At 35.8% G+C, this 21,464-nt stretch overlaps 1 long non-coding RNA gene across 2 annotated transcripts in view; it reads left to right on the top strand.

Moving 5' to 3' along the window:
- The window catches only part of LOC122198474, a 250,733-nt gene that overhangs the window by 28,866 nt on the left and 200,403 nt on the right, over positions 1-21,464 (top strand). For both annotated transcript variants that reach the window (XR_006193013.1, XR_006193031.1), the window contains exon 3: positions 12,541-12,627. This is a non-coding gene — a long non-coding RNA (uncharacterized LOC122198474). The remainder of the gene's footprint in view (positions 1-12,540; positions 12,628-21,464) is intronic.

Genomic DNA, 21,464 nt, shown 5'->3' on the forward strand with positions numbered 1-21,464 from the left:
CTGTGCAGAAGCTTTTTATCTTCATAAGGTCCCAGTAGTTCATTTTTGCTTTTAATTCCCTTGCCTTTGGGGATGTGTCAAGTAAGAAATTGCTACGGCTGAGGTCAGAGAGGTCTTTTCCTGCTTTCTCCTCTAGGGTTTTGACGGTTTCCTGTCTCACATTCAGGTCCTTTATCCATTTTGAGTTTATTTTTGTGAATGGTGTGAGAAAGTGGTCTAGTTTCAATCTTCTGCATGTTGCTGTCCAGTTCTCCCAGCACCATTTGTTAAAGAGACTGTCTTTTTTCCATTGGATATTCTTTCCTGCTTTGTCAAAGATTAGTTGGCCATTAGCTTTGTAGTAGAGGCTAAAGTCTGGAATTGTGATGACAATGAGGCCATTTTATAGACTTGGCATGAGATTCTACAGCATATCCAGTTTTCACTTGCAGAGTCTAAACTCAAGTTTCCTTTAGCCATCACTGTTTTCAAAAAAAATGTGTCTGACTTTCTCCCAAGGATGGCATTGATAATGAAAGAAAGGAAAGAAACACACAAAAAAGCAGGAATTAAAAGCAGAGTAACATACCAGTCCCCAGTGCAGAATTTAACTTAACTGTCTGTGCCCTTTCATCCTTTCCCCAGGCAAACTTATTGAACCATTATTGGTGGAACTGGGCCACCAATCTGAAAATCTCAGGGACTTACTCTGATTCACATTTGTGTCTCTAATGCCTGATGAAATCTTAGTGCTTAATGTTCATTCATTCACTTAGCAATATTTATTGAGAGCCTGTAATATACCAGGAATGATTCTAACTGCTGGGAATGTTAGTGATAACCAAAAAGACAAAAATTCATGTTTTCATAGAGATACATCCTAGTGGGAGAGACAGACATTATACAACTAAACAAGAACACAGATGTGTCAGCATCCTTCAGGCAAAGACCAGCAGGAACACACTTGTAATTGAGCAACTTGGGTTTATTGTTGCAGTGAGGGAGAACTGTCACCATGGGGAACTGTGGGGAGGCCCAGTAAGAGGATTAGACAGAACCTATTACAGGGTTAGTTTGGGTAATTTGAGAAAGGGTCTAATGAATTGGAGATTTGCTGTGGATTTGATATTATCAGAAAGCAGGGACAATTCTATAATTGAATGTCCTTGTCTATTGTTAATATTCTGTGAGTTGTTTATGTCCAACAGGAGACCACCATGGTGTAGCTATAAGCATCAGGCCAATTTCCAGATGTCAGAAATTCTTGCTTTCTTAGATAATAATGAATACCATGAAGAAGAAGAATAAATCAAGGAGAGGGAGGGGATAAGGAGTGCTGATAGAGATAGGCAGGAGTGGTTTTGATCTTTAAAAAGTATAGTCAGTGAAGGACTCCATGAGTAACTAACACGTGTGCAAAGATCTGAAGGAGGTGAGGGAATGAACCCACAACAAGTGAAAAGGTGAAGAAATGAATGGAGGTGATGGTGGGTAAGTCCTTGACACATTCTAGGAACTGTAGACCTAAAAATGATTAGTTAACAAAGGTAAAATAAGTGACACAAACTAAGATATTGCTGCTAGATATAGAGTGTCTAACCCAGTTACCCAAATTGAGTGGAGTTCAAACTGACTTCAGCAGGGCCTGGGTCAAGACTGGACTACCTTTTGGTATATTAATTAGGGGTATTGATCTGGAGTTGGATTAGTCTCAACTAGGTTACTTTAAAAAGCATGTTTTGACAGACTTTATCTCCCCAGCATTGTCTAAGAACAGTTGCCCAAATAGGTGCGTAGCTTTGTGTTGGCACACAGTGAGCACTCCAACATTTGCTGAATGCATTTTCCTGGTTACAAGGCCTCTTCCCTAAACAGATTCCACATGGATAACCTGAAATTGTCTTCAAATGTATATTTTATATGTGAATGAATTCTGAGTTATGAAAATGCCTCTTCTAATTTTTCACTAGACAAGCTCTTTCATAACAGTGTCTTTAAACATTTACTGTGTAGATTTTCATATATGTTTATCTTATTTGAACATTTTAAGTACCTTGTGGAATAGGGTGGGAATTTTCCTGTTTTATATTTGGTAGAGCTATATGAAATTGCTAATATTTTACCATTTTTGACCTACAAAAATGGCAATTACATGTGGCCCAACCTAAAAGGTGAGGAAATTTGAGAGGTTAAGATAGACAAAGGAGAGTTAGGGGTAGAGTTTAACAACTCCTATATTTATGTGTCAAACCTGGACTAGTGCCCTGAACTTCTGACTCAATATCTCCTCTTGAACATGTAATACACATTTCAAGTTTAGCATGATAAAAACTGCTTCAATAAAAAGACATAGAGTGGCTGAATGGATAAAAAATCAAGACTCAAGTGTATAATGCCTACAAGAGACAGTCCAGCCTTAAGGACATATATAGACTGAAAGTGAAGGGTTGGAAAAAGATATTCCATGCAAATGGAAACCAAAAGAAAGTAGGGGTACCTATACTTATATCACATAAAATATACTTTATTTTTTTTTAATATATGAAATTTATTGTCAGATTGGTTTCCATACAACACCTAGTGCTCATCCCAAAAGATGCCCTCTTCAATACCCATCACCTACCGTCCCCTCCCTCCCACCCCCCATCAACCCTCAGTTTGTTTTCAGTTTTTAAGAGTCTCTTATGCTTTGGCTCTCTCCCACTCAAACGTCTTTTTTTTTTTCCTTCCCCTCCCCCTCCCCCATGGGTTTCTGTTAAGTTTTTCAGGATCCACATAAGAGTGAAAACATATGGTATCTGTCTTTCTCTGTATGGCTTATTTCACTTAGCGTCACACTCTCCAGTTCCATCCACGTTGCTATAAAGGGCCATATTTCATTCTTTCTCATTGACAAGTAGTACTCCATTGTGTTTAGGCCAAAGAGTGTAATAACAGGCAAATAATGGTGAAAGGGTCAATCCAACAAGAGGATATACCATTTGCAAATATGCACTCAGGATATGAGCACCTAATTTTATCAAATATTATCAGACATGAAGAGAGAAGTAGTCATATAATAATAGAAGACTTTAATAACCTTCTTTCAACAATACATGGATCATCCAGACAGAAAATCAATAAGAAAGCATATGACTTAACCTACATATTAGACAAGATGGGCTTAACAGAGATAGGCAGAACATTTCTTCCAAAAGCAACAAGACATAAATTTTCTCAAGCACATGGACATTCTCCAGGATAGATCAGATGTTAGGCCATAAAAGAAGTCTTAGTGAATTTAATAAGATTGAAATCATATCAAATATTGTATCTGAGCCAATAGCATAAACCAGAAATCAATTATAAGAAGAAAATGGGAAATTCACAAGTATGTGGAAATTAAACAACATACTACTGAGCAATCAATGACTCAAGAAAGAAATCAAAAGAGAAATAAAAAACTACCTTGAGACAAATGAAAACAAATACAGCATACTGAAAGTTGTGGGACACACCAAAAGCCGTTCTAAGAGGTAATAAGTTTATAGCAATAAGTGCCTACATTAAGAAACAAGAAAGATCCCAAAAAAACTAACTTTACACCTCAAGAAAGTAGAAAAAGAGGAACAAACTAAGCCCAATGTTAGTAGAAGGGACGAAGTAACAAAGATCAGAGCAAAAAGAAATGAATTAGAGACTAAAGGACAATAGAAAAGATCAGTTAAACTGAAAGCTGACTTTTGAAAAGAAACCAAAATAACTAGACTCACCAACGCAAAAAGAGAGAGGACTCAATTACATAAAATTACAAATAAGAGAGGATACACTCCCACTACTACCACACAAATACAAAGGACCATACGAGATTAATATGAGCAATTATACACCCAGAAATTGGACAACTTAGAAGAAATGGATAAATCCATATAAATATATAATCTTCCAAAACTGAATTGTGAAGAAGTAGAAAATATGAACAGACCAATTGCTAATAAGTTTGTTGAGTCAGTAATCATAAACCTAACAACAAATGAAAATCTAGGACTAGATGGCTTCACAGGTGAATTCTAATTTTTGAAGAAGTATTAATGCAAATCCTTCTCAAACTCATCCAAAAAATAGAAGAGAAGGGAATACCCCTAAAGTCATTGTTTGAGGCCACCATTATCCTGATAACAAAACCAGTCAAAGACACAAGAAAAGAAAATTATAGGCCAATATCTTGAGTGAACATAGATGCAAAAGTCCTTAACAAAATAGCAAGCCCAATTCAATAGTACATTAAATGTAGCATATACCATAATCAATTGGGATTTATTCCAGGGTGCAAGGATGGTTCAACATCTGCAAATCAGTGTGATAGATCATATTAACAAAATGAAGGATAAAAACTCTATGATCATCTCAATAGATGCAGAAAAATAATTTGATAAAATTCAACATGCATCATGATATAAACTCTCATCCAAATGGGTTAGAGGGAACATACCTCAAAATCATAAGGGCTGTATATGACAAGCCCACAGCTAACATTATACACAGTAGTGTGTATAAAAGCTTTTCATCCAAGATAAGGAACAACACAAAGATGCTCATGTCACTTTTATTCAGTGTAGTACTGCATCCTGGCTGGAGCAATTAAACAAGAAAAAGAAAAGGCATCCATATTATAAAAGAAGAAGTAAAGCAGTCTCTATTTGTAGTGGCATGATATTATATATAGAAAAGCCTAAAGATGCCTCCAAAAAACTGTTGGAACAAAAAACCAAATTCAGTAAATTTACAAGATTCACAATCAATTTACAAAAATCAACGTCTTTCTATACACTAAAAATGAACTATCTGAAAGAGATTAAGAGTACAATCCAATTTATAATTGCACAAAACTAGGAATAAGTCTAATCAAGCCAGTAAAGAGCTATACACTAAAAACCAGGGACATCAATAAAAGAAATTTAAAACATAATTAAATGGAAAGATAGTATTTTTGGATGAGAACAATCAATATTGTTCAAATGTCTATACTACCCCAAATAATCTATAGATTATTTGCAATCCCTATCAAAATTCCAATGCCATTTTTCAAAGAAATAGAAAAAAATTATCTTGGAATATAGAACCCCAAAAGACCCCAAATAGTCAAAGTAATCTTGAGAAAGAACAAAGCTGGAGGCATCACACATCTTGATTTCAAACTATATTACAAAGCATTAGTAATCAAAACAGTATGACACTGGCATGAATACAGACACATACCTTAATGAACAGATTAGAGAGCCCAGAAATAAACCCATGCAGATATAGTTAATTAATTTACAACAAAGGAGTCAGGAACATATAACAGGGAAAAGAAAATCTCTTCAATATATGGTGCTGGGAAAACTGGACAGCCACATGCCAAAGAATGAAACTGGAACTCTGTCTTATGCCATATACAAAAGTCACCTCAAAATGGATTAAATATTTGAACATAATAACTGAAATCATAAAACTAGTAGAAAACATGGGACTAGGATCCTTGATAACAGTTTTGGCAATGTTTTTTTATATTTGATACCAAAAACTAAGGCAACAAAAGCAAAAGTAAACAAGTGGGACTACATCAAACTAAGAAACTTCTTCACATGAAGGAAACCATCAACAAAATGAAAAGGTAACCTATCAAATGGGAGGAAATATTTTCAAATTGTATATCTGATAAGGGGTTAATATAAAAAATATAAAGACATGACATAACTTGGCAAAAAACGCCATAAACAATACGATTAAAAAAATGGTCAGATGAACTGATTAGACATTTTCCCAGAGAAGACATACAAATGGCCAACAGGTACATGAAAAGATGCTCAGCATCATTAATAATCAGAGAAATCCAGATCAAAACCACAATGAGGTATCACCTCACACCTGTTAGTGTTGCTGTCATGAAAAAGACAACAGATACAAGTGTCGGTGAGGGTATAGAGGAAAGGGAATCCTTGTGTACTGCTGGTGGGTATATAAATTGGGGCAGCCATATGTAAAACAGTATGGAGTTTCCTTTAAAAAAGTTAAAAAGAGAAGCACCTTATGATCGAGCAGTTCTATTCTGTCATATATCTGAAGGAAATAAAATAACTATATTGAAGGTATATCTGACCCCCTCCAATGTTCATTGCAGAATTATTTACAATAGCCAAAACAGAAACAAACCTAACTGTCCATCAATGGATAAAAGAAAGAAAATGTGGTGTATATTTATAATGGGTTATTATTTCATGATAAAAAAGAAGGAAATCCTTCCATTCAGAACATGTTTAGACCTTGAGGGCATTATGTTAAGTAGAATCAGTTATATAGAGAAAGGCAAATACTATATGCCCTCAGTTATATATGGAATTAAAAAAAAAACCCTGAACCCATAGAAACAGAAAAGATTGGTGGTTGCTGGAGGAGGTGTTAGGGGGGTGAGAGAAATGGGTGAAGATAATCAAAGGTGGTCAGTAGGTATAAATTTCACATTATAAGTTCTGGGAATGTAATGTACAGGATGGTGACTATGGTTAATAATACTGTATTGTATACGTGAAGTTGCTAAGAGAGTAAGTCTTAAAAGCCTCACCTCATGAAAAAAGTTGTAACTATGTGAGGTGATGAATGTTAGCTAGACTTGCTGTGGTGATCATTTCACAATATATACTTATATCAAATTTATTATGTTGTATACCTTAAGCTAATAAAATATTATATATATATATAATATATGTCAATTATATCTCAATAAAACTAAGGAGGGAAACCATGGTAAAAACTGAACTTCAAATTCCCCAAATCCTCTCCTGTTATCTTTCCCATTTCCTGATGTCATTTTCATCTTTCCAATAGATCAGCTTAGAAAACTGTGGCCATATTGGACTCCTCTCTTTTTCTCATAGTCACATGTAATCATCACATTTGCTCACATTTAGTAAACCTGTCAGCTCTACTTATGAAATATGACAGAATATGACCACTTCTCACTGTGCTGTCCAAGCCACCATTTATTATCCTCTCTAATGGCCACAGCTTCCTGACTGGTTGCTCTGTGTCCACCATTGCCTGTCAACAGTGTGCTTTCCATGAAGAATTTAATATCTAAACCTGATTATATTACTCCTCTGCTAAAAATATTCTTGATGGCTTTCCATTTCACATAGCCAAAGTCATTAAAAACCCTACAAAACTCTATGTTATCCCATACCTCCATGACCTTTTTGATCTTACCTTATCTTCTCAAACACATTTCTGCCTTTGCATCTATAGTTTTCTTATAATTCTCTGATATTTTAAAAATTCCAATTATAGAGGTTAGAGTGGGAGAGAGCCAAAGCATAAGAGACTGTTAAAAACTGAGAACAAACTGAGGGTTGATGGGGGGTGGGAGGGAGGGGAGAGTGTGTGATGGATATTGAGGAGGGCACCTTTTGGGATGAGCACTGGGTGTTGTATGGAAACCAATTTGACAATAAATTTCATAAATTAAAAAAAATTCTAATTATAAATACTTCATTACATCTAAGAGATCATTTAAAAGTAATCATAATATCAGTATCACGTCTTAAACTGTAATTTCATAATGTCATCTGATTACAGAGTTTACATTTCCCTAGTTTTTGTAATTTAGAAGGAAATCTGTTCAGATTAATATCCAAACAAGGTTCACACATTGCATTTGTTTAATGTGTCTCTTTTTTGTATGTTCATGATGATACATATATATGTATGTGTATATATACATATATGTATATATATACATACGTATATTTGAGTGTTACATTAATTTCAGATATATAGCATAGTGATTCAACTTGTCTGTATCTTATGTTATTTATGCTCACTACAAGTACAACTACCATCTTTCACCATACAATGCTATTATAATATCATTGACCGTATTCCCTATTGTGTGCCTTTTATTCTCTTGATTTATTTATTCCATAACTGGAAGCCTTTATCTCCTACTGCCCTTCACCTATTTTGCCCATCCCCCTACCCCACTTCACTGTGGCAGTCATCAGAGCGTTCTCTGTATGTATAGTTTGATTTTATTTTTTGTTTATTCGTTTTTTTTTGGTTTTTGAGATTCTACATAGTATGTCTCTTAAGATACTTTTAATCTGTAAGAGTTTTCTCTCCCATCACTTTCTTCTTTTTGTAAAGAATGGATCTTAGGTGGTAGAATTTCCCACATTCTAGATTGGTATTGTTTACCTTGTTTATCTAGCTTTTTATTTCCACTAACCTGGTTGTTATGTTAGACCTAGAGGCTAATTCAGATTCAAGTTTGAGCTTTTTTTTTTTCTTTTTTTTCTTTTTTTACAAATATGTCATAGGTGGAACTGTATATTCCCTACTGAATTACATTGGGGGGTTATAATAGTTGTCTGTTTTTTGATGTTAGGATTATTCAGTATTCAATTATTGAATTAATTCAATTTAGCCACTAGAGGTCAGGACTTTGTTTTAAAAATAATAAGTACCATACTGGACTTCATGAAGGATCTAGACTTAAGTTTTGTAAAAGAGTGGAAAAATCTTTGTTAATGAGGTGTCATTAGGAATTCTTGGGTAAACCTTTTTGTCTCTTAAATATAAATGATGGTTGTCTTAAAAGGTTAAATATAGTTTTGCAATATAATTTTTCCATTTTAAACCATTTTCACTATATTAAAACTATATGTTTCCCAGATTTAAACACTTCTGTATCCTGGAAGTTTAATTCAGTTTGTATGCTGCTTTAGTTGTATACAATATTCTGCTTAAAATGGTAAAACGGGAAAAATAAGACAATAGGAAAAATGCTAGTGAAACCAAGCATGGAAAAAGGGGATGACAGTAAAGGAGAGGAGGAAGTAAGGCATGTCTGTGCCTACTGTGGGAATCTGCATCTGTGTTTCCTCCCGGGGATTGTGCACAGGTCTGCTTCCCAGTGCTGTCTCTGGAACTTTTTTTGAAACATTCCTGCTATTGAATGAATGGGTGGCCTTGAGGGTCCAAAGAAGTTCTTCAATTTAATCACAGTAATAATTTTTATTAGAGATGCTGATAGAGGTAGATATGTGTTTTTTTTGTTCTTTACAAGTGGGAGAAATTGAATTTAAGTAACACAACTATTATGGTAAATTGCTGCCCCAGAACATAATGTCAAAACAATAATGAGTATGAAAATAGCAGTAATTTATACATTTTGAGAATCACATCTTTACTTTGGTGAACTAAACCCAGATAATCTGGGGTTTAGATTCTGGCACTACTTTATTATGTCATCTTGTAATGTGACCACTTTGAGTGTCAGTTCACCTGTATATAAAGTGGGACCAATAAGAGCAAGGACTATATTAATAATATTGTATATTTGAAAGTTGCTAAGAAAGTAAATCTTAACATTTCTAATTTCAAGAAAAAAAATTGTAACTATGTGAGGTGATGGATTTTAACTAGCCTTTTATTATTATCTACAACTGGGCCTGATCTGAATCATGCTGAACTGTTTAAGTCTAGTTAAAATGGAGATACTTGGGTGGCTCAGTCAGTTAAGTGGCTGACTTTGGCTCAGGTCATGATCTCACTGTTTGTGGGTTCAAGCCCCACATCAGGCTCTGTGCTGACAGCTCGGAGTCTGGAGCCTGCTTTGGATTCTGTGTCTCCCTCTCTCTCTCTGCCCCTTCACTGCTTGTACTCTATATCTCAAAAATAAATATACATTAAAAAAAATTCTTGGGGCGCCTGGGTGGCTCAGTCGGTTAAGCGTCTGACTTCAGCTCAGGTCATGATCTCACGGTCTGTGAGTTCGAGCCCCGCGTCGGGCTCTGTGCTGACAGCTCAGAGCCTGGAGCCTGTTTCCGATTCTGTGTCTCCCTCTCTCTCTGCCCCTCCCCGTTCATGCTCTGTCTCTCTCTGTCTCAAAAATAAATAAACGTTAAAAAAAAAAAAGAAAAAAATTCTTTAAGTCTAGTTAAAATGGTCTTAGGAATTTCTTAAATACTTAGCTAATGTATTTTTCACTTACTTAAAAATTGAAGTTTTAAAATTCTCTACTATCACCCTATATAATAAGTTCTCAGAAATTATTTTTGGAAGTATATCTCTTCTTTCCAGCCCATATCAGTATTAAACCTTTATATTTATTTTAACTACTTAGAAGAATGTTCTGAACTATTCATATGTGGAATTTAAGAAACACAACAGATGAACATAGGGGAAGGGAAGGAAAAATAAGATGAAAACAGAGAGGGAGGCAAACCATAAGAGACTCTTAAATACAACAACAAACTGAGGGTTGCTGGTGGGGTGTTGAGCATAACACACTCTACTTCCATCCACATTGTTGCAAATGGCATGATTTAATTCTTTTTGATCACCAAGTAATATTCCATTGTGTATATGTACACACACACACACACACACACACACACACACACCACATCTTCTTTATCCATTCGTCAGTCAATGGACATTTGGGCTCTTTCCATAATTTGGCTATTGTCAATAGTGCTGCTATAAACATTGGGATGCAGGTGTCTCTTCGAATCATCATTTTTGTATCCTTTGGATAAATACGTAGTAGTTTAATTGCTCGATTTTAGGGTAGTTCTATTTTTAATTTTTTGAGGAACCTCCATACTGGTTTCCAGAGTGACTGCACCACCAGCATTCCACCAGCAATGCAAGTGTTTCCCTTTCTCCACATCCTTGACAACATATGTTGTTTCCTGAGTTGTTAATCTTAGCTACTCTGACAAGTGTTAGGTGATATCTCATTATAGTTTTGATTTGTATTACCGTTATGATGAGTGATGTTGAGCATCTTTTCATGTGTCTGTTAGCCATCTGGATGTCTTGTTTGACAATTTTCGGTTTGGTACTGGAAGAAAAACAGACACATAGATCAATGGAACAGAATAGTGAACCCAGATATGGACCCACAAATGTATGGCCAACTGGTCTTTGACAAAGCAGGAAAGACTATCCATTGGAAAAAAGAGTCTCTTCTGCAAATGGTATTTGGGAAACTGGACAGTGACATGCAGAAGAATGAACCTGGACCACTTTCTTACACCATACACAAAAATAAATTCAAAATGGATAAAAGTTCTAAATGTAAAACAGGAAACCATCAAAATCCTAGAAGAGGCAACAACATCTTTGATCTTGGCTACAACAGCTTCTTACTAGACATGCCTCTGGAGGCTAGGGAAACAAAAGCAAAAATGAACTATTGGGACCTCATCAAGATAAAAATCTGCACTGCGAAGGAAACAATCAGCAAAACTAAAAGGCAACCGACTGAATGGAAGAAGTTATTTTCAGATGATAGATAAAGGGTTAGTATCCAAAATCTATAAAGAACTTATCAAACTGAACACCCAAAAAACAAATAATCTAATGAATAAATGGGCAAAAGACATGAACACTTTTGGAAAGAAGACATCTAGATGGCAGACATACTACGTTTAAAGTAGCATGGTGTCTGGGTGGCACAGTCGGTTAAATGTTCGACTCTTGACTTTGGCTCAGATCATGATCTCACAGTTCGTGAGTTCAAGCCCCACTTTGGCTCTGTGCTGATGGCTCAGAGCCTGCTTGGGATTCTGTCTCCCTCTCTGTCTGCTGCTCCCCAATTTGCTCTCCATCTCTTTCTCAAAATAAATAAACTTCAAAACCAATTCAAAAAAAATTTAAAAAGTAAAAAAGCATGGCCCTTGCAGTCATGAAATTATAGAGTTGAATTAAAATCTCTGCTTATAAAGATTAAATGAGGTTTGTCATCTGTCTCTTTATTCACCCATCCATCCATTGACCTATCCATCCACCCATTTATCCATCCATGTTGAATGGATGAGATTCACATAAAACATTGTAAGTCTTTAGTGTCGTGAAGAGACAGATAATAAATCAGGGTTCACAGTTCAATATAATTATAGTGTGTGTGAATGCTACATGAGTACAGTGGAGGAGATCTAAATCAGATTAGGGGTAGGTCTTTTCTCTGAGCACATGAAATCACTAATGTGAGTGCCCTAAGAAAACTGGGGACTGCTGGGTCATGCATTAAAAGAAAAAGAATACCCCATGTCTATTAAAATGAAGGTTCAGGGAAATTGGTTTTAAATAATACAATTATTTTAAAATTTAAAGAAATTTGAGCATGTTTATGTTCTGCCAATTGCAAGAGAGAGATTCCATATTCTAGAAAGAGAAAATCTTTGCTATCATTTAATAGGGTTCCTGAGTATGTTGAAGAGAAGGGATTACAATAAGTAAACTAAAGTGGGAAATAAAGTAGCCTGTGAAGGGTATTTGGAGCGACTGATGCATAAACACTCTGGTGTGTTTATGTTTGGATTGAGTAATATTTTAAGCACCTGGATTTTAGTTAATCCTGTTTCCCAAAGCAGTACTGTTCTCTGTATTTGTATAGCAGCCCAAGGAAGGCAAACAAAGATAGATTGCCAGCACTGAGGCTAAATCAGGTGTTCTTTTGTGTCAGGGTTACTGAGTTAAAGTTGTCTGTATTGGGATTTAAGCAGCATATCTTTCCCCTTTAATTTTCACTCTTAGGAAATGTTGATATGAACATGGGAAACTTAACCTGGAAGTTATAAAATATTCCGTGCTGAATTTTGTAAGAAAAGGGACCTTCATGTGGTAAGTAAAAAGAACATTGTAAGAGTAAAGGCTGTTAAATGTTGTAATAGCCTACCAAGAGGTTGTAGAATTTTCTTGTAAGAGCTTTAAACTTGCAATATAGATCCATTTAGATAACATTTTAGAACAGCCTCTGGCTTTGAGTACATGGTTAGTTATACTAATGTATTTTCTATGAACTAACTCAATCACTACTTTCCCCAAGAAGCCTTTCCTTAGCTATCCACTCAGATTTGATCATTTCTTCCTTGGTATCCTCATGTCACACAATCACAGCACCTATAAAATTTTAGGACAGTTCTTTAGGTATCTGTCTCCTTTTACTAGATTATAGTTCTCTGAGGGCAGAGTTATGTTTCAAGTTTCCAGTTTAGTGCTAGGTAAAAACATACAATCAATATTACATAAGTCCCCTACCTCTCATTCTAGCTAAATCTGTCATTTCATTCATTGTTCTAGGAGCTGGTCATGAACATTCCAATTTCTTGCGTTTATGCCATTTGCCTTATTTTGGAGTACACTTCCCTCTTCTGTATTTGTATGAGTCTTATGTGTTCTTCCAGACCCAGCACAAGTGTCACCTCTTTCATAGAGATCCCATGAGATTCAAGGCGTGTGTGAACATTCTTACCTTGGAAATTCTATAGCATTTATTTACAGATTTGGTAAATATGAGTGCATGTATCATGACTCCTCAATTTGTGAGCATCTAAAACACGGGGATCGTGCCTTATCTGTACTGTCCCAATGCCTAGCATGGTACTTTATTCAGAGTAGCTGGGGTAATGAGAGAGGTGTGAAAATGACTAATCTCCTCACTTAAGGAACTTACTGTTGAAGACACTGTTTCTAAAATCTGTACACAATGGAGAAAGGGGATCGACATTTCCAATACAATGAAATAATGATACAGCTTCCCATCCTTTATCCAGAATCCCTGAGGCCAGATTGTTTTGGAAATTAGAATTTTTCCTCTTCACTGGGGTAGTACTTTCCATTAATGATTCATAATAAATGAGTAAATAAAGACAGTAAAAATTATAAATATCCTCATGTCCATTCAGATCAGGTTTTAGTTAATAAAGTGAACCTTGATAATCTGAATTGCATAGACTGTGAAGTCAAATTGTTTGTCTGATGATTAATCTGTAAGTCATATTGTTGACCTTGTAAATTGGTCACTGTCTGAAATTTATCCTCTGCAGTCTATTTAGTGTTCTTTTTAGTTTCAGTGGGGAGTAGCCATATTAATATAAATGTCATAAGAAGACTTTAAAACAGGACTTCAGTATTCTACAAACAAAAATTCTTAGAGTTTGGCTAACCCAAACATGTAGAGTAATATGTATGTCTTACTTATTATTTTTTTTTGTGGGAATTCTGATGAGAATTTTTAAGGCTCAAAAGAAACTACCTGTTCAAATAGAGTGAGCCTGAAAGAGAATAAACTTCTAAAGTGGAAAAAACTTTTGAGTTAATTGACTCAGGAGCACACTGATGCTTTTCTATTTTTTTAAATGTTTAAAGAGGATTTAGAAATTAACTGCATTTCTATTTGACCTGAACTGTATACAACATTTTTAACTTTCAGCCTCTACTCTTCTTTGCTAGAGTTTAATATATTTTCGAATCCAACATTTATGGGTTTAGTTGAGCAATCTCTCTTGGAATGTATTTAGGTCAGTTTATTTATTCACAAAAATGAAGTCACTGCCATATGGAAGTATTTAGTGTAGTTTTTAACTAATACATTGAAACAATGAAACCTAGAAAGCATTTTTATCAAGTTAAAATATTCAACCACAAAGGTTTCTTCTTTTCACTTTTATCATAAAATTGCTCCTAGGAATTGTGCTATAGTATAAAATTTGCTTTTTCAAAATTTTCTTTTTGGAGATTTTATTTTTAAAAATGAAAAAAAAAATCAAACTTTGATAGGGTGGACCCCACACAAGATAGTGACTCAACTGGACTTTTAAAAAAACCTAAAAGAGGATCAACTGAAAGAGTGGAGGAGAGAGATTAGAGGTGATAGATGAGGAGGAAGAGGAGGTACTGAGTGGTGAGGAGAGATGGTGAGGAGTCTGGATTGAATACAGTGGCAGTGGATCTGGGAATACATTTTAACACATTATTAGGAGCCCCATGGTAAAGTGTGACTGAGGACTATTTTAGCCAGATCCATGAAAGCCAAATAGTTTTAACCTGGGACTGTGAAAACAAAGTCAGCATCAGATTCAAGAGGCTCTGTGAACCTCTTGAAAAGAAGCAATGGATTATGATAGTAGATCAAAGATAGTTGGTAAAGGAGAAAGGGACAGTTTGATAGAAATGGGGAAATTTGGAAGGGATGCGTATAGGTTGTGATAGGTAATATGTTAAGCCTTACTATTGGTCTCAGGCTGTTGACAATAATACCCAGTAGGTTTTGTGTATATTTCATGGCCTAATCATGAAAGAGTAAGATGGATCATGTTAACAAACCCAAGGTGGCTTTACCTCTATATTAGGACCAGACCAGTCACTCTGCATATCTGTGTGGCCACACCTCTTCACAAGTTACTTGAAGGCAGCATAGTGTTTAAAAATGTTGACTACTTGAGGGGCTCCAGGGTGGCTCAGTCAGTTAAGCGCCCAACTTTGGCTCAGGTCGTGGCTCAGGTCATGCTGTCATGGTTCGTCAGTTTGAGCTCATGTTGGGCTCTGTGCTGACAGCTCGGAGCCTGGAGCCTGCTTCGGATTCTGTGTCTCCCTCTCTCTCTGCCCCTCCACCGCTCACACTCTGTTACTCTACTTTCTCTCTCAAAAATAAATAAACATTAAAAAAATGTTGACTAATTGGGACTCTTAGCACAGTTATTTAGCTAGTTGAGGTTAAAAAAAAAGAGGGAAAAGAAAGAACATAATTTCTGTGCCACTGTAAAGTATATAATGGTGGGGAAATATTTTCCCTTCCTAAAAAGTAACTATGGAGTTATTGTATGAGAATGGAGATAAATTGGTCTGGATTCTTTTCCTTACAAGTGATACAAACCTAACTTGAACCAGCTTAGGCAACAGAAGAATATTTATTGGTTCACATAACAGAAAAGTACAGGAGTTTACTGCTTTAGGCATGGCTGTCTCCAGGTGCTTAAATGATGTTATCAGGTATCTGTTTCTTTTTTTCATCACCTGGCTCTATTCTTTTTTGTTTGTTTGTTTTCTTTTTTACAATAATTTTTTATTGAGGTAAAATTGGTATTTCACATCATATTAGTTTCAGGTATACAACATACTATTTTGGTATTTGTATTTACTACACAGTGATCACCACAATAAGTCTAGTTATCATCTGTCACTATACAGTAATCCCTTTCACTCCTTTTGCCCACCTCCCAACCCCCTTTCCCTCTGACAATTATAAATCTGTTATCTCTATGAGTTTTGATTTGTTTTACTTTGTTTTGTTTTTATTACATGTATAAGTGAAATTATAATGGTATCTGTCTTTCTCTGTCTGGCTTATTTTACTTAGCATAATACCCTCAAGCTCCATCCATGTTGTCACAAATGGCAAGACCACTTCTGTTTTTATGGCTGACTAGTATTCCATTGTGTATATATATCACAACTTCTTTATCCATTTATCTATTGATGAACACATAGGTTGTTTCCATATCATGGCTATTGTAACTAATACTTCAATAAACATAGGGGAACATATATTATTTTTCAATTAGTGTTTCTGTTTTCTTCAGATAAATACCCAGAAGCAGAATAGCTGGACCATATGGTAGTTCTATTTTTAATTTTTTGAAGAACCTTTATACTGTTTTCCATAGTGGATGAACTAATTTTCATTCCTGCTAACAGTGTATGAGGGTTCTCTTTTCCCCATATCGTCAACACTTGTTTTTGATTTTAGCCATTCTCACAGGTGTGAGTTGATATCTCGTTGTGGTTTTTATTTGCATTCCCCTGATGATTAGTGACGTTGAGCATCGTTTCATATGCCTGTTGTCCATCTGTATGTCTTCTTTGGCAAAATGCCTCTGCCCATTCAATCCTCTGCCCATTTTTTAAAAAGTTTTTATTTTAATCACCAGGTACTTATTGCAACAAGTGTGCTCCTTAATCCCCATCACCTATTTCACCCATCGCCCCCTCCTTCCCTCTAGTAACCATCAGTTCTCTATAGCTAAGAGTCTGTTTCTTGGTTTGTCTATCTCTTTCTTTCTTTTCCCCCTTTGCTCATTTGTTTTGTTTCCTAAATTCCACATATGCGTGAAATCATATTGTATTTGTCTTTCTCTGACTGATTTATTTCACTTAGCATTAAACTTTCTAGCTCCATCTGTGTTGTTGCAAATGGCAAGGCTTCTTTCTTTTTATGGCTGAATAATATTCCATTGTATCTATATACCACATTTCCTTTATCCCTTTATCAATCAACGGACCTATAGGCTGTTTCCATATCTTGACTATTGTAAATAATGCTGCTGTAAACATATGGGTGCATGTCTCCCTTTGAATTAGCGTTTTTGTATTCTTTGGGTAAATGCCCAGTAGTGCAATTGCTGGATCATAGAGTAGTTCTATTTTTAACTTTTTGAGGAATCTCCATGACTGTTTTCCAGAGTGACTGCGCTAGTTTGCATTCCCACCAACAATACATGAGTGTTCTTTTTTCCCCATCTCCTCGCCAGTACTTGATGTCTCCTCTGTTTTTATTTTAGCAATTCTTTTTTTTTAATGTTTATTTATTTTTGATACAGAGAGAGACAGAGCACAAGTGGGGGAGAGGCACAGAGAGAGGGAGACACAGAATCTGAAGCAGGCTCCAGGCTCTGAACTGCCAGCACAGAGCCTGATGTGGGGCTCGGAACTCACAAACCATGAGATCGTGACCTGAGCAGAGTCAGCTGCTCAACTGACTGAGCCACCCAGGTACCACATGATTTTAGCAATTCTGAAATGTGTGAGGTGATATCTCATTGTAGTTTTCATTTGCATTTCTCTGGTGATAAGAAATAATGAGCATCTTTTTATGTGTCTGCTGGTCATCTGGATGTTTTCTTTGGAGAAATGTCTGTTCATGTCTTCTGCCAATTAAAAAAAAGTTTATTTCTTTATTTATTTCAAGAGAGAGAGAGAGAGAATAAAAGAGAGTTGGGGGACGGGAAGAGAGAGAATAGAGAGAGAACCCCAAGCGGGCTCTGCAGTGTCAGAGTGAAACCTAATGTGGGGCTTGATCTCACAAACCATGACATGACCTGAGCTGAAATCAAGAGTTGGGCACTTAACTGACTGAGCCACCCAGGCACCCCTTCTATCCATTTTTAATTAGATTATTTGTTTTTTGGGTGTTGAGTTGTGTGAATTTCTTTGTATATTTTGGATACTAACCCTTTCTCTGCCCATTTTTAAAATTTTTTTTTAACATTTATTTATTTTTGAGACAGAGAGAGACAGAGCATGAACGGGGGAGGGGCAGAGAGAAAGGGAGAAACAGAATCTGAAACAGGCTCCAAGCTCTGAGCTGTCAGCACAGAGCCCGACGCGGGGCTCAAACTCACTGACTGTGAGATCATGACCTGAGCCGAAGTCAGACGCTTAACTGACCAAGCCACCCAGGCGCCCCTCTCTGCCCATTTTTTAAATTGGATTTTGTTGTTGTTGTTGTTGTTGTTGTTGTTGTTGTTGTTGTTGTTATTGAGTTGCATGAGTTTTTTGTTTGCTTTTTGTTGTTTCATTTTTAAATTTAAATTCCAGTTAGTTAACATACAGTGTAATATTAGTTTCAGGTGTAGAGTTTAGTGATTCATCAGTTACATACAACACCACCCCATGCTCATCACAAGTGCCCTCCTTAATACTCATCACCTGTTTAGCCCAGCCCCCTACCCACCTCCCCTCCACCAACTCTGTTCTCTATAGTTAAGAGTCTGTTTTATGAAGTATGAGTTCTTTATATACTTTGGATATTAGTCCCTTATCAGATGTATGATTTAAAAATATTTTCTCCCATTCAGAACTTTGCCTTTTTATTCTATTGATGGTTTTGCTGTGCATAAACCTTGTAGCTTAGTATAGTCCCATTTGTTTATTTTAGCTTACATTGACATTGCCTTTACAGTCAGATCCAAAAAAATATTGTCAAGAGTGATGTCAAGGAACTTACTGCTGATGTTTTCTTCTAGGATTTGTATGGTTTCAGGTCTTACATTCAAATCTTTAACCCATTTTGAGTAAATTTGGGTGCAGTGTAAGATAGTGGTCCAGTTTCATTCTTTTGCATGTGACTGTTCAGTTTTTCTAGCATCATTTATTGAAGAGACTGTCTTTTCCCCATTGCATAGTCTTGTCTCCTTTGTTGTAAATTAATTGACCATATATGTGTGGATTTATTTCTGAGTTCTCTGTTGCGTTCCATTTATCTATGTATCTGTTTTTTAAAAAATATCTATCATCTATCTATCTATCTATCTATCTATCATCTATTTTTGAGAGAGAGAGTGTGCACACAAGCAGGGGAGTAGCAGAGGAAGAGAGAGAGAAAAGCTTAATTATGCTCCATACCCAACATGGAGCTCAACGTGGTGCTAGATTTCACAACTGTGAAATCATGAACTGAGCCAAACTCAAGTCAGATGGTTAACCAACTGAGCCACCCACATGCTCCTATGTGTCTGTTTTTATGCCAATACCATACTGTTTTGATTACTGTATCTTTGTAGTATAGTTTGAAATCAGGGAACATCATTCCTCCAGCTTTGTTCTTTCTCAAGGTTTCTTTGGCTACTATTTGCTGTCTTTTATGGTTCCATAAAGATTTATAATTATTTGTTTTAGTTCTGTGAAAAATTCCATTGGAATTTTGATAGGGATTGCACTGAATCTATAATTGCTTTGGGTAGTATGGACATTTTCACAGTATGAATTCTTCTAATCAATGAGAATAGAATATCTTTCTGTGTGTGGTTACTTTCATCAATGTTTCATAATTTCTTTCATCATTGTTTTAATATTTTCCAGTGTATAGGTCTTTCACTTCCTTGGTTAGATTTATTCCTATGTATTTTATTCTTTTTGATGCCATTGTAAATGGCATTGTTTTCTTAATTTCTCTTTCTGATATTTCGTTATTAGCATATACAAATGCAAACAATTTCTGTATATTGGTTTTGTACCCTGCAATTTTACTGAATTCATTTATTCCAGTAGTTTTTTGGTAGAGTCTTTACAGTTTTATATATATAGAATCATATCATCTGCAAATAATGACTGTTTTACCTCTTTCTTTCCTATCTGGATGCCTTTTGTTTCTTCTTCTTGCCTACTTTCCATGGTAGGACTTCCAGTACTATACTGAATAAAAGTGGTGAGAGCGGGCATCTGTGTCTTGTTCCTGATTAGAGGAAAAGCTTTCAGCTTTTCACAATTCAGTGTGATATTTACTGTGGGTTTTTCATATGTGGCCTCTATTATGTTGAGCTGTGTTCCTATTACCAATTTTTTGAGAATTTTATCATAAGTGGATGTTGCATTTTTTCAAATGCTTTTTCATAATCTATTGAAATGATCTTATGATTTTTATATTTCATTTTGTTAATGTGATATATCACATTGATTGACTTGTGGATGTTGAACCATCCTTGAATCCCTGGAATAAAACTCACTTGATCATGGTGTATGATCCTTTTAATGTAAAATCTCACCTGATCATGGTGTATGATCCTTTCAATGTCTTGTCGAATTTGGTTTGCTAATATTTTGTTGAAGAATTTTGCATTTACGTTCATCAGGGACTATTTTCTTTCGGCTTAATTTCTATGTCAGGTTCTCTTTCAAATTGTAGGAAATACGGTCCCTAATACATTCAGACCCAAGTGATCCTTAAATCTCTAGTATACGCTCTGCTTTCTTTTGCATCCGTATTAATCTCTGAAAAAAAAAAAGACTCTGAGTTTTCTTCCTTGGTATAGGTGCTTACCCTGGACTAATCAACCATCCATTGAGTCTGGGGAAATAGGATACTCTGTCTGGCAAGCTTGGATCTTGTGGCTATTTTTTGGGGTGAAAGTGATGAGGCCTGATGATTGACAGCCCCACAGGAATCACATGGAATGGAGTATGTAGGGCCTCTTAAAGGAAAGAATGTTAGGCTGAAATTAACCAGAAGAGGGCTTAATAGTCTTAAAAGCAATTTAACAAAATAATATTGGTATTTGGGAGATTGGGAAGGAGAGAAACCTAATAAATGCTCATCAATTACAAAGGGATTTGGGAAAAAACAGAATAATTCAGGACTGAGTCAAAGCTTAAGGAAAGAAAAAGCCTAGCTAGATAATTTCTGGACAATGCTCAGGGATCTCTGGATATACTAGCAGTTTAGAATGGCTTTAAAGTTATTAGTAGTTTGATCTGTTGTTAAAAGACTTAGGCCTGACTCTGAGAAACAAAAATCTAGCCAACCTAGGAATAGGGATTTATCTTTCTTACTTGTGTGTAGCAGCAGGCAGGTCTGTGTTAAATGGGACAGAACTTTTGAGTTCATATAAGCAATAGTGATGCAGCAGATGATATGTCTTGTAGAGACAAATTCAAGTTCTAGGGAGAAAGGAAGGGACTTGTAGAATAAAAGGTACCCTGGGTTTGGGAAGTCAGAGAGAGAGTAAGAATGGGGCTAACAACATTATAAGTGAATCTGGACACTAAGGCAGAGGCAGTTTGCTTTCTTTCTATAGATTCTCACTTTTGCTGAGTCTTTCGACTTGGTCAGCAGTTAAACAGACTCCAGGCTCCTTTCCAGACTCACTACTGAGTCAGGGTTTCTGAGCAAGGGCATGGGAATC

This window comes from Panthera leo, chromosome A1 (assembly GCF_018350215.1).
Source record: "Panthera leo isolate Ple1 chromosome A1, P.leo_Ple1_pat1.1, whole genome shotgun sequence".
Taxonomy (NCBI): Eukaryota; Metazoa; Chordata; class Mammalia; order Carnivora; family Felidae; genus Panthera; species Panthera leo.